This window comes from Triticum urartu, chromosome 3A (genome assembly GCF_056163025.1).
Source record: "Triticum urartu cultivar PI428250 chromosome 3A, HENAU_Tu73, whole genome shotgun sequence".
Taxonomy (NCBI): Eukaryota; Viridiplantae; Streptophyta; class Magnoliopsida; order Poales; family Poaceae; genus Triticum; species Triticum urartu.
This window is the reverse complement of record NC_141875.1, coordinates 714407683-714422549: the sequence shown is the minus strand read 5'-3', so window position 1 is coordinate 714422549 and position 14867 is coordinate 714407683. Positions and strand designations below refer to the sequence as shown.

Genomic DNA, 14867 nt, shown 5'->3' with positions numbered 1-14867 from the left:
TTGTAATTTGTAGTTGGTGGTTAGACATAAAGTCCTTCATAACTGTCCTAGTCTTTTCAAACGCTATGGTGGGTCATTTTCTTGTTGACTAATATTGGTGTAAATCAGGTTAGTCCTCAACTCAGTTTGCAATTAATTCTTTTTGTCCTTCTTTTCTGCATATTCAGGTCAGGTCCTGTTGCACATTCACCAGAAAGCAAGAAAAGGATAGAAAATGAACTTTGTTCCGCAAATTCTTGAAAACTCTGCATTTGCTTGATACATTTGCTCTTGGAACAATATATCAAAGAAGAGAAGGTCCCAGGCATTAGATCTTGACAGACGAGCAATGGCTTACTCAATCCATCATTCCAGATATTTGCCTACCTATGCCTTGCACTGATAGCTCTCTTGTTTCCCGTGGTGTCTGCCGACTGGAAAGGCTCTGAACAGTTCAGCGTAAGCTGTGGTACCACCAGCAATGCCAGTGATTCTGATGGTCGAACATGGTATGGGGACGCTAACTATGGGTTAGATTTTCCTGGCTTTTCAGCCAAGGCATCATACCAGGACCCTTCACTTCCTTCCCCAGTACCTTACATGACTGCTCGCATCCTCACTTCGAGTTTCACATATCCTTTTGGGTTTGGCCCTGGCCGCATGTTCCTTCGGCTCTACTTCTATCCAACTTCTTATGCTGAACATACTGCTGCAGATGCCTTGTTTAGTGTCACTGCAGGGATCCATAGCCTTCTAAGTGACTTCAATCCTTTCCAGACTGCTCAGGCCATGGGTCGCACTTACCTCATCCGTGAATACTCCTTGAATGTTACTTCAGATCAACTCAATGTCACATTTTCCCCATCAACACACCATGCTGGGTCTTATGCGTTTGTGAATGGCATTGAAATTGTGCACACTCCTGACATTTTCACGATGCCAGTGCCAAGATTCACGAATGGTGGGAACCCAGATCTATTCCCAATTTCCTCTAGCATAGCCCTTGAAACAATGTACCGTCTTAATGTTGGGGGTACGACGCTCCCTGCGAGATATGATAATGGCTTTTACCGCTCATGGGAAGATCACGGCCGCTATATTTCTGGATCTTCAGTTGGCTTGAATTTGTTCAAAAACAGAAATGTCACAATCAGTTACCCACTTCGCATGCCGGATTACATAGCACCAATCTATATCTATGAGACAGCAGTATCCATGGGGAGAGATGCAGGTATCAACATGGGGTACAATCTTACATGGATTTTGCTTGTCGATGCAGGGTTCTACTACCTTCTGAGGTTCCATTTCTGTGAGATCCAGTATCCAATAACCAAGGTAAACCAGAGGAGTTTCTTCATATACATCAACAACCAGACAGCAGTGGAGCAGATGGATGTCATTCTTTGGAGCGGAGGAATCGGTATACCAGTTTACACCAACTACGTTGTTGTCACAGTTGGTCATGGTCAGACAGATCTGTGGGTAGCACTCCACCCTGATCTCAGTAGCCGACCACAATATTATGATGCAATTCTAAATGGCCTGGAAGTATTCAAGCTACAGGATAACAGCAATAATAATCTTGCAGGTGTCAACCCTACACCCAAGCAAAATCGTGATAGGGCAGCATCTCATGGTCAAGATAAAACAAATGCTAGAATCCCAGCGATCATTGGTGGTGGAGCTGCTTCTGGTGTCTTGGCTTTGTTCATTTCCAGTTTCTGCATTTATGTTATGTACAGGCGGAAGAAAACTAACTACACTCATGGCAAGACCAATGGGCATCCTCCCAACGGAGATAGAGAATTGCTATTGGCCACCTCGCACTCGAAGGATTTGAAGCTTTGCCACAACTTCTCGTTCAAGCAAATCCAGGAAGCCACCAACAACTTCGATGAGACCTTTCTCCTAGGCAAAGGTGGGTTTGGGAATGTATACCACGGTCAGATAGCTGGTAGGCTGAAGGTGGCAATCAAGCGTGGTAACCCTCAGTCCCAGCAGGGCATCCAGGAATTTCAGAATGAAATCGAGATGTTGACCAATCTCCGGCATCGCCACCTTGTGTCCACTAGTAGAAAAAGGGTCAAACGTGAAGCACATTAGTGCCGGTTTGTATTTGAGCCGGCACTAATGTATACATTAGTGCCGGTTCCAACGGCTAGTCGGGCCGCTTTCATTAGTACCGGTTCGTGGCGAACCTTTAGCACCGGTTCGTGCCACGAACCGGTGCTAATGAGAGTGGTGGCAGGATGTTGTCAGAATGGGGCCCCTCCAGCCCGTTTAGTACCGGTTCTTGGCACAAACTGGTACTAAAGGTCGTCCTACATAAACCCTTTGTCCACCCGAGCTCGCTCTGTTCTTCCCCTTTCCCCTCTCCTCTCTGTTCTTCCCCTCTTCCTCTCGAGCTCATCACACATTTTGCCCAAAATTTGTCAAGATTTGAAGGCCCCCATCCATTCAAATGATCACAAAGGTTAGCAACTTTGTCCTTTCATCTCTCATTGCTAGATTAGCTCTTGCAATGCTTTATATAGTGATTAATTTGTGAGTTTAGTGATTTGGGAGGATATATATATATATATATATATGTGCTAGTATTTGATTTATATGCAATTTGAGGTCAAAAATAACACTTAGTTTGCATATGTAGGTGTGGTTTACTTAGTGCCTTCTAAATCTCCATCATAGCCACCGTCGATCGCCCGCACCGTCCCGTCGCCGGCACCACCTTGTGGTGGGCCTCTTGTTCATGAAATTTTATATAAAAATTGATGTTTGTGTGATTTGGATATATAGTTACTCGTATAATTATCTTACCCGTACGTTGTTTGTTATACATATAGTGCCATGGTTTTGATATCCGTCCCCGTCGGCCCTAGTCCTTGTTATGATTCGGATGTGGTATGTATATTCTCTTTTAAAACTAGTTGCATTTCGTGTTTATGACAAATTATGCCCATCAAGTTGACATAGAAATTTTTTCTAGGAGGTATGTGAACCGGAAATTCCAACCGACCCTATTGCCGAGAGGTTAAATTTAGTTGAAAGAGAAAACGAGTACTTGAAAGAAAAATTGAAAAGAATTGAGGGGGAGAAGATGGAATTGGAGTTGCATGTTGCCGATGTCATCGATGATCACAAGATCAAGATGGAGAAAATGCGCTTGAAGATTAAAAAGATTAGAAAATATGCCATCGATAGTGAGGCTTGGTATCATTATGCTGTTGGATCCATTGTTACCTTAGTTGCAATCTTGATCGTATTTGTTGCTGCATTTAAATGCTTTAGCTAGAGAGTTATTTGTTTGTTGCATTTAAGTGTTGTATGAACTTTATGTATGAACTTGTATTAATTTGGTCTATTCAGTGTTATGTAATGAAGATGAGCCGGCAATGGATGTACGATGACCAATGCTCTCCCCAGTTCGTTGAGGGCGTGCATACTTTTCTGCTTGCGGCTGAGGCAAACAAGCGGGCGGATGGTTTTATGCCTTGTCCATGTGCTCGCTGTAAGAATGGTCACAATTACTCTACGTCAAGAACCATTCACGTTCACCTGTTTAAGTCCGGTTTCATGCCCCATTATAATGTTTGGACCAAGCACGGAGAAAGAGGGGTTATGACGGAAGACAATGAAGAAGAAGAGGACGACGATAGCTATCATGGCCATGGGTTCCCTGAATACGATGATACAACAATGGGGGAAGAAGCTGAGTAGGTAATGCGGGAAGAAGCTGAGCCGGCAATGCGGGAAGAAGCTGAAGAAGAGGCATCAGATGAGCCCGTTGATGATCTAGGTCGGGCCATTGCCGATGCAAAGAGAAACTGCGCAAGTGATTTGGAGAAGAAGAAGTTGCAGCGCATGTTAGAGGATCACAAAAAATTGTTGTACCCGAATTGCGTAGGTGACAAGAAAAAGCTGGGCACCACACTGGAATTGCTGCAATGGAAGGCAGAGAATGGTGTATCTGACAAGGGATTTTGAAAGTTGCTGGTAATGATAAAGGATATGCTTCCAAAGGACAATGAATTGCCCAAGAGTACGTACGAAGCAAAGAAGGCTGTCTGCCCTCTAGGGTTAGAGGTGCAGAAGATACATGCATGCCTTAATGATTGCATCCTCTACCGCGGTGAGTACGAGGATTTGAACGCTTGCCCGGTATGTGGTGCATTGCGCTATAAGATCAGCTGCGATGACCCTGGTGATGTTGAGGGCCGGCGCCCCAGGAAGAAGATTCTTGCCAAGGTGATGTGGTATGCTCCTATAATACCACGGTTGAAACGTTTGTTCCAAAACAAAGAGCATGCCAAGGCGATGCGATGGCACAGAGAAGACCGTAAGAAAGACGGAAAGTTGAGAGTACCCGCTGACGGGTCGCAGTGGAGAAAAATCGAAAGAAAGTACGGGAAGGAGTTTGCAGATGATGCAAGGAGCGTATGGTTTGGTCTAAGCGCAGATGGCATTAATCCCTTTGGGGAGCAGAGCAGCAACCATAGTACCTGGCCTGTGACTCTATGTTTGTATAACCTTCTTCTTGGTTGTGCATGAAGCGGAAGTTCATTATGATGTCAGTGCTCATCCAAGGCCCTAAGCAACCCGGCAACGACATTGATGTGTACCTAAGGTCATTAGTTGAAGAACTCTTACAACTGTGGAATGGAACAGGTGTACGTGCGTGGGATGAGCACATGGGGGAAGAATTTGACCTAAAGGCATTGCTGTTCGTGACCATCAATGATTGGCCTGCTCTCAGTAACCTTTCAGGACAGACAAACAAGGGATACCGCGCATGCACGCACTGTTTGGACGATACCGACAGTATATATTTGGCTAATTGTAAGAAGAATGTGTACCTGGGACATCGTCGATTTCTTCCGAGCAGGCATCCCGTAAGAAAGAAAGGCAAGCATTTTAAAGGTGAGGCAGATCACCGGACGAAGCCTCGCCACCGTACTGGTGCTGATGTACATGATATGGCCAAGGATTTGAAGGTGGTCTTTGGAAAGGGTCCTGGTGGACAACCTGTTCCGAATGACGCTGACGGACACGCACCCATGTGGAAGAAGAAATCTATATTTTGGGACTTGCCCTATTGGAAAGACCTCGAGGTCCGCTCCGCAATCGACGTGATGCACGTGACGAAGAATCTTTGTGTGACCCTGCTTGGCTTCTTGGACGTGTATGGGAAGAAAAAAGATACACCTGAGGCACGGGAGGACCAGCAACGTATGCACGGAAAAGACGGCATACATCAGGGTCATGCAAGCTACGCTCTTACCAAAGAAGAGAAGGAAATCTTCTTTGAATGCCTGCTCAGTATTAAGGTACCGTCTGGCTTCTCGTCGAATATAAAGGGAATAATAAACATGGCAGAGAAAAAGTTCCAGAACCTAAAGTCTCATGACTGCCACGTGATTATGACGCAACTGCTTCCGGTTGCATTGAGGGGGCTTCTACCGGAAAACGTTCGATTAGCCATTGTGAAGCTATGTGCATTTCTCAATGCAATCTCTCGGAAATCATACCAAGGTTACAGAATGATTTGGTGCAATGTCTTGTCAGTTTCGAGTTGGTGTTCCCACCATCCTTCTTCAACATCATGACGCACGTCCTAGTTCACCTATGCGAAGAGATTAACATTTTGGGTCCTGTATTTCTACACAATATGTTCCCCTTTGAGAGGTTCATGGGAGTCTTAAAGAAATATGTTCATAACCGTGCTAGGCCAGAAGGAAGCATCTCCAAGGGCCATCAAAATGAGGAGGTCATTGAGTTTTGTATTGACTTTATTCCTAACCTTAAGCCGATTGGTGTTCCTGAATCGCGGCATAAGGGCAGACTGGATGGAAAAGGCATGCTAGGAGGGGAACAAATAATATGTATGGACGGACATTCTCTCACTGAAGCACACTACACAGTTCTACAGAATTCCGCCTTGGTGGCTCTGTATATGGATGAACACAAGAATTTGCTACGCTCCAAACATCCGGAGCAGTCTGATGACTGGATTACACGTGAACAAACCAGGAGTTTCGCCAGCTGGTTGCAAGCACTTACCATGCATGACACCTCTATTGAAGATGACCTGTACTTGCTGTCCCAGTTACCATCTTCGAATATAATGACTTTCAAAGGGTACGAGATAAATGGTAATACATTTTACACGATTGCCCAAGATAAGAAGAGCACCAACCAAAACAGTGGTGTCCGCTTTGATGCAGAAACCAAGACGGGAAAGGAAACATATTATGGTTATATACAGGACATATGAGAACTTGACTATCGACGTGGTTTGAAGGTCCCTTTGTTTCGGTGCAAATGGGTCAATATGACACGAGGCGGGGTACGGAAGACCCGCAGTACGGAATGACAACAATGGATCTCAACAATCTTGCGTATGCAGACGAACCATTCGTCCTAGCCAATGATGTGGCACAGGTTTTCTATGTGAAGGACATGTCTACCAAACCAAGAAAAAGAAAAGATAAGGAAGCGAATGCATCGTACGATGAGTCAAAGCGGCACATAGTTCTTTCTGGGAAGAGAAACATCGTGGGAGTGGATGACAAGACAGAAAAGTCAGAAGATTATGAAAAGTTTGATGAAATTGCTCCATTCACAGTGAATATTGACCCGAGCATCCCGTTAAATGATGAAGATTTTCCATGGCTACGACGCAAAGGGACACACGCGAAGAAAAAGTTTCACACCCAAAGATCTGGGATGTGATCGGCTTAGCTATCATCACTTTCTTCTGTGTTTCACACCCAGGAGGGAATCTCTGTAATAGTTAGGGTAGCTAGTTATGTGTTTTGGCATTTGAAACGCGAAGAAATTTTATGTGCAAGCAAATTCTTTCATGCATTTATTGATTTTTTCAGCTAAATGACCCTGAAATTGAAAAGCATTTCAAATGAACTCAGAAAAGGATGAAAGCTGGCATGGTATCATAATTTCACCCACATAGCATGTGCAAAAAAGTAGAGAGGGTTACTGCAAAAACTGGATACACTTCGTGTACAAAATGGACAATCTGTTTCGAAGTATCAGGGTTTCGGACGAAAACTCATTCGTTACGAAGGCATTTCATTTTTAAATAACTTAAGCATTACCAAATTGAATATAATGATAAAACACACTAATATTAAACATAATAAAAAAGAATCACTGAAAAATGTATTTTTAAAGTTAAGTTATTCACAAACTAGTGATTCACACAAATTTCGAATAATTTAAAATTTAAACTATTCAAATTTAAAAACTACCGGCACTAACTGAAAGTTTCTAAAAACTATCAAAAATATTCACAAAGAAACTCTAAATAAAGCAAAAAACAACTAAAAATAAATAAAACAAAATAAATAAAGCAGAAAAGAAAAAACTAAATGAAAAAAAGCCCACCTACCGGGCCACAGCGGCCTGCATACGACTAGAAACCCAACCTGTTGTTGGGCCAGGATGCAGGCCCGCAAGCGCAATAGGCCCCACAGGGCAGAGTAGCAGAGGTAGGCCTAGAAGGCCTGCTTTAGAGAGGAGCTCGAGACAGCAGCGACGCCGGGGCTTATAAGCAGGTGTGAGCGCCCTTCAGCTAGCGAGGTGGGACTAAACTTCTGCGCCCCTCGCCTGGCAGCGCACCCCCTTTAGTACCGGGTCGTGGCAACAACCGGTACTAAAGGGGGGGGGGGTCTTTAGTACTGGTACTAAAGGTGCCTTCTATATATACAGCACTTCGAAAAATTTTATTCTCCCCCCTTTGTTTCTTCCCGATCGATCGACGCCGTCGCCGCCCCCGTCCTACGCCGCCCCCGTCGCACGCCGTTGCCGTCGCCGCCCCCATCCTCGTCGCCGCCCTCATCCCCGTCGCCGCCCCTGTCCCCGTCGCCGCCCCCGTCGCCGTCGCCGCCCTCGTCTCCGTCGCCGCCCCGGGCCCGTCCCCGTCACGCCCCGGCCCGTCGCCGCCCCAGGCCGTCGCCTCGCCGTCGCCGTCGCCCCGCTGTGAGCTCTCCCTCGCCCCCGGTGGCCACCATGCCCCCCCCCGAGCCCATATACACACACACAAGCATGCATGATGAACACACACACACGCACATTTCCTTAAGTTAATTAGTATATACGTATTTTGTATGTTTAATTAGTTTAGATTTTTCAGATTATTATTTTTTCACTAGTATATATGTATGAATGCATGTTAGATGGATCTAATTAGTGTTTAATTAGTATGGAATTTTTTTATATAATGTTGTTTTTCTGTTTTTAATGGATGTATAGAAGTTGTTTTTTCTGTTTTTTGTGTTAGATGCTTAATTAGTATGAAATACCATATAGAATTTTGACATATGCAATGATAGCATAATTAGTGTTACATTTGCATATAGTATTTGTTGTCGACGATGCCCGGCCCGCATCCTCGCCGTCGACCCGTTCGCGACGACGTCCTGCTTCAGAGGACCCATGTCCGGGACTGGGCTCCGCCGGGCTGGCACTGGGAGGTGCTACCTTCAGTGGCGCGACGCTTGGTGAGGAACCCGGCCCCGGGTCCCGTCGTCGACCCTCATCTCCTTTGGTGGCATTCGCGTGGGCCACTTTCGGTGCGGAGGGAGCCGGCCCCGCCGGAGGTGGTACGTCGCCGTGTCAGGGAGGAGGACGAGCACGTCCATCGCTACATGGCTGCTATGGACGTCAGGTTCTCCAATACCTGGCAGGTTCTTTGGGGAGATCACCCGAGCTATGATCCAGTGATGGTTCCTTCACTTTGGTTGTCCACCGCCTAGATTACTCTCTAGTATTCGATCTTTATTAGCTAGTTAGCTAGCTAGTGATGTATTCGATATATAATATTTGAGATGATTTATTCGAGATTATACATATTATTTGAGACGATGTATTCGAGATTATATCTATTATTCGAGACGACGTATTCGAGATTAAATCTATTATTCGAGACGATGTATTCGAGATTATATCTATTATTCGAGACGATGTATTCGAGATTATATCTATTATTCGAGATTATAATAAATTGTTTTATATTTCTTTTGGCATAGTTAAATAAAAGCTATGGCGGACAATACCGACAGAGAGAGAGAACAAACCATGTTCGATATCATACGCGGGCCAGATGATGATCAGAATGAAGAAGATTTTGACGGCTCCGAATTTCTAAACAACACCGAAGAGGGTGATATGATATTCGATCGCGACGACCGAGAAGATGAAGTCATGAACTACGACGAAGAACATGTTGATCCTGAAACAACAAACACCGGGGAGGTATATATATTTATATAAGCAGGAATCTGGTGATCATCGCATGTTTTAAATGAGTTGAAGATATATTAACGAATCGATCTTTCTTCTTTCAGCCATCCGGATCGAGCAAATCTTCAGGCACAAGGACGAAACGAGGCCCGAACAAAAAGTTGAAGGAGGGCGTAAAGTACAATATCGAGGCATTCAAACCTAATGGCGAACCATTAGCGCCTAAGAAGATTGCGGACAAGTTCGTTCGTCAGTGCTGAGTTCTTGTGAAGGACCAACTCCCGATCTCCCTTCAAGAATGGAGAAAGCCAGCAAAGCCACGTCCAGATGTTACTTTTGTCGACGAGAATAAAAAAAACTGCTTTGGGATACTCTCATGGAACATTTCACCCTACCAGATAATATCACAGAAACAGATGTGCGGAAAGTCAAGGACGCTGCTTTTAGGAAGATGGCGGTTGCATTCAAGAACCTCAAGAGAATGACGTGGGAGAAGTACGTCAAGGGAGGAAGGAAGACTCCAGTATTCGAGGGGATACTAGAGAATCAAAGTGCTCATTGGGACGATTTCGTGAAATTCAAGGATTCAGAATTAGCTAAGGAACGGTCGAGAATAAACAAGAAGAATGCCGAAAAAAGGATAAGTTTCATAAGCTGGGGCAGGTGGCTACGCGGTGGCAATGCCTAAGTGGGATAAGTCTGAGAAAGAGATGGAGGATGCAAGTGTCACTCCGGTTACTAAGAGCTGGCCCCCCAGGTGCAGGACTTGGTTCTATGTGCATGGGGGGGAGTTGGACCCGAAGACAGGCAATGTTTCGACGAAGGCATGTCTGAACGGAGCCGACGATGCGCTACTTGTTGCAATAGAAGAGGCTCGATCGGGGGTGTTCCAGCCCAACAGAGAGAACGACGAGCTTACGCGTGCCCTGGGAAATCCTGAACACCCGGGAAGAACACGAGGCAAGGGCGCTCTTCCGTGGTATGAGGGGTTTTCGGACTGGAACGCCGACTACAGAACCCGTGCGAGAAAGAAGATTGCGGAGGAGAAGAAGAGGAAGATGGAGGAGGAGCAGAGGAAGCGGGACTATGAACGCCTTCAAGGCCTAGAAGCAAGTCAAGCGGAATTGGCAGCTAAATTCCAGCGGCAGCAGGAGCAGATCAACTCACTTAGCCAACAAAGGGGGTCTCAGCATCTGCAGCAGCTAGCGGATGATCCAGCATTGGATACCACCGCCCCATCCATGCTGAGAAGCAGCATGGGTTCCGCCCCGGGCGACGCAGTAGTGCTGGATAGATACCCCGTGGATGTCATCACGGAGAACACTAACTGCGAGCTACACTTCAAAATGAAGAACATATCCATAAAGGTGGCGGACGCCATTGCTTTTTCAAATTCCCCCGAGGCAACCTTCCATTGCAACCCGATTCCAGCGGGCTATGCTCGTGTCTTGGTTGATGAGGTGGTGGACCCATATTCGGAGCTACAGCTTGACATTCCTAGAGGTGACGACGAGCACACATTGGGAGAGGCCATACATCGTGTCATCCTATGGAGAAAGGATTGCATCATCTTTCGAAGGCCACCGACACCGCGTCACCCGACTCATCGTCGAAGTCCGCCACCGAGTCAGCAGACTCCCGCTCCTCCAAGTCCACCAACGCGTGAGGCCACTCCTCCTCCTCCAAGTCCAGCAAAGTGTCAGGCCACTCCTCCTCCAAGTCTGACACAGCGTCAGACGTCCACTCCTCCTCCAAGTCCGGCACAACCTCAGGCCACTGCAAGTCCGGCACAGCTTCAGGCCACTCCTCCTCGTCCAACTCAGCCCCGTCAGCCGTCTCCGCCGCCTCAACAATCGCAGAAGAGACACCCCGCAGCTATGGTGCGTAGCGGTACGAGTCGAGGTCATAGTACAGGAAGTACATGCGGAGGCAAGCGATATAAATATGGTCGAAACCTCACTACTCCTCTTCCTGTGAGGGCTTACGATAGGACCGAGGAGCAAACCAATGCCATAGTGCAAGCAGAAGTCGACGCCCATTTTGGACCGAAACCGCCACCGCCGCCAAGGGAGAAAGTGCCTGTGGAAGTAGTTGACCACTTCATTCGTATGGCTCAACCACCAGCTCATAAGCCTGTTGACACAGACTATAAGCGCCACATCAGGAAGTTACATCGACGACGTCTACAGAAGGAGGCGAGCTCGAGCTCGAGCAAACAACAAGCAGCTGTCAAAAAATGCGGGAAAACCGTTGCCCAGCTGGGAAAACAGGCGGCGCAATCGATCCACCCGCTTGTTGTGCCGCCAACAACACGTGACAGTACGCGCGCCCAATATTATTGTGGCCAAACAGTTTACGTTCCCGAGGTGGGCGATGTGGTAATAACCCAGGAGCATATAATGCAGGCTGAAGAACTCAAGATCACTGTTGGACAACTCCTCGAGATCGAGGACATACCTGGGATTACAGAGGAGGAAATAAAACGAAAATATGTCCGGGGCCAACCTTTGGTCGAGCCAGAAGATGTCAATAAGCTCCCAACGAGAATGTATGAATTGCATCAATGGTACATGGACATTACCAAGAGATCCAATCGAGAGTCCCTCATGGTGAATGTCAAGAAGGATGATTACTACCATGAGAAAGCTGTGGCCGTTGAGTATCCTGAACTGTTTCAGTTATACAATCAAGACGCACTCAACAAATCTATCGTCAGTTGCTATTGTCTGTAAGTGATTTCTTTCTGTAATTTAAGTCTCAAGCTAGCTGTAGTGATCCTTTTGATTAATCATTACCTGTAATTATCCTCACTATATTCTTTTCTGTGGTATTATGCAGGATGAAGATGTATGAAATGAGAAAAGGTGGACGCTATGGCATTGGGTTCATTGACCCAAACACCGTTAATGAATACACATGGAAAATGAACAAGCATCAAGAAAAAGAGGTAGAGGACAGCATGGTAGAGTTCTTGAAGCGCCTCAAATACAATGAAGATATACTACTTCCTTACAACTTTCAGTGAGTCACACTTTCTTGTACTACAAATTCTCTGTTTTTGCCTACTAGCTAGCTAGCTACATATTTTTGCTTACATATGCCCGCTTAATTAAGACATGCAAACGTGTATGCATGCAGATTTCACTGGATCTTGTGTATCATTAAAGTTGACGCCGGAACAGTTGAAATACTGGACTCGCTACTTAAAAAACAAAGTGATTATAACATCTTGTTTGGGATAGTCAACAGGTAATTTCAATTATTATTAACTATATATCTCGGCCTATTTAGTAATTCGTCATTTCATGATATGAACTATTTAATAACCCCTTTATTCATTTTCTTTGTCGGCGAGCAGGGCTTGGGCAAGGTTCATCAGCGTCACGGAAGGCGAATGGAAACCAAAGCTGAAATGGTTTCGAGCCAAGGTAAGTAATTAAGTAGTACCAGCTACGTAGCTAGCTAGCTGCCATCTCTTTAATTATCATGCTTGATTAATTATTATCTGATCAAATTAAATTCCATTCTCGTAATAAAGGCCCTGAAGCAGGCACAGGGGACTGATCTGTGTGCATTCTGCATTTGCGAGAACATTCGCATGATGGCGTCCGAAAGGAGCAGATCTCAAAGACAGGAATGGGTACGCTTGTCAGAACACTATTCACAATTTTTACACCATTATCGATATCTAGTCACACAATTAATACACATGCATATTGATCTCCTTCTTAACAGTTCAAAGAGGTGCGGGACAAGCTCCTACCAACGGAGCGCGTAGAAGCACTTTAAGAGGAAATAGCGGGATTTTTGCTCGACCAGGTCATAAATCCGAAGGGAGAATACTATTACCCGCTACCGCCCCCATGAACCACTTCCAATTGTCATCGTGCTCCGAAGGCACCAATTAGGCTAATGCCACTGGCTCCGAAGGCAACATGCATATGTAGGAGAAATTGTATATAGCTATACATGTGTGTATGTGTGAATTAATATGGTTTGTGAGACACTGATGATATATATATGATTGGTTCTACTAGAAATTCTATTTATATATATATATATATATATGCATAACGTGTACAATGTGTAGTACCGTAAAATACCAGCAAACGAAAAAGAATTAAAATGGAAAACACAAAATTAAATGAAAAAAAAAATCATAAAACCAAAAAACCCACAACCATTTAGTACCGGTTGGTGTTACCAACCGGTACTAAAGGGCTCCCGGCCCCCGGAGCTGACTCGTGCCACGTGGTTCCCCTTTAGCACCGATTCATGCTGAACCGGTACTAAAGGGGGGGGGGCTTTAGTGCCGAACCTTTAGTACCGGTTCTTGAACCGGCACTAAAGGGCCTTACGAACCGGTGCTATTGCCCGGTTCTGCACTAGTGGTCACTGATTGGCTATTGCGATGAAGAGTCCGAGATGATCTTGCTATATGATTACATGTCCAATGGGACACTTCAGGAGCACTTGTACAACACCGACAAACCACCATTGCCATGGGGGCACCGTCTTGTGATATGCATTGGAGCCGCACTGGGGCTGCACTACCTGCACACCGGTGCGCAGCGGACCATCATCCACCGTGATGTGAAGAGTACCAACATTCTGTTGGATGACAAGTGGGTCGCAAAGGTTTCCGACTTTGGGTTATCTAAGGCTACTGCCGATGTGGACAACACCCATGTGAGCACTGTTGTGAAAGGCACCTTTGGATATCTAGATCCTGAGTACTTCCCACGGCAGAGACTCACCAACAAATCAGATGTGTACTCCTTTGGGGTTGTTTTGTTTGAGGAGCAAGTGGGCTTGCGTGAATGGGCGCTGTCTTGCCAGAGGAAAGGCGTGCTCAACGAGATCATCGACCCCTATCTTATGGACAAAATCACCCCCAGTGCTTCAGAAAATTTGCAGAGACTGCAGAGCAATGTGTTGCTGAACATAGCCTGGATAGGCCATCTATGGGTGATGTTCTGTGGAGCCTCCAGGTCGCACTACAGCTGCAGGAGGACGACCAGAACCTCTCTGAGGATACACCATTATTGAACATGCCATCACTCATGGCCCCCATGGTGCGACCATCTTCAGGTTCAACAATGAGCCTCTCAGGAAAGAAAGCTGTATTCTCAGAGATCATGCATCCAGATGGCCGATAAGAAGGAACTCCTGTACGTTCAGGACTTTTAGTTATGATCTGCTGATTTTGTAAAGCAGGTAGATTAAGATTTACAACTTACAGGTGGATTTGCTCCTTATGTACTAGCGGGTCTGCTGTTTAGCAGTTTCATATATATGTCTGCGCAACTGTACATTCTGATTATGTTCCTAACTGATAATACTGTAAGTTGTTGAATTGATATATGTACTACCAATATGTACTATGATGCAGCTCAATCTTTCCATGTTTTGTGCCAAGACATACATGAAAGTATCAGGCCATTCAAAGATTTCCCTTTCTTAATAGAAAAAGTACAGTGAAAGGGTTCTTAAAATCAGAAGCTGAGACATCAGTGAACTCATGGATAATGCGGACCAGCAAGGTCAATTTTGTATAGCCGAACCAAAACAATTAAGTTAACCTGACACAAAATGGTTACAGACTATGTCCACTAAGCAGGATACGGAAT

At 45.5% G+C, this 14867-nt stretch overlaps 2 pseudogenes; both read left to right on the top strand.

Annotated features, from left to right (window-relative positions):
• LOC125546251 (polyubiquitin-like) overlaps window positions 1–14867 on the top strand; it is a 242986-nt pseudogene that overhangs the window by 24720 nt on the left and 203399 nt on the right.
• On the top strand, window positions 565–14464 carry LOC125546185 (receptor-like protein kinase FERONIA; annotated as a pseudogene).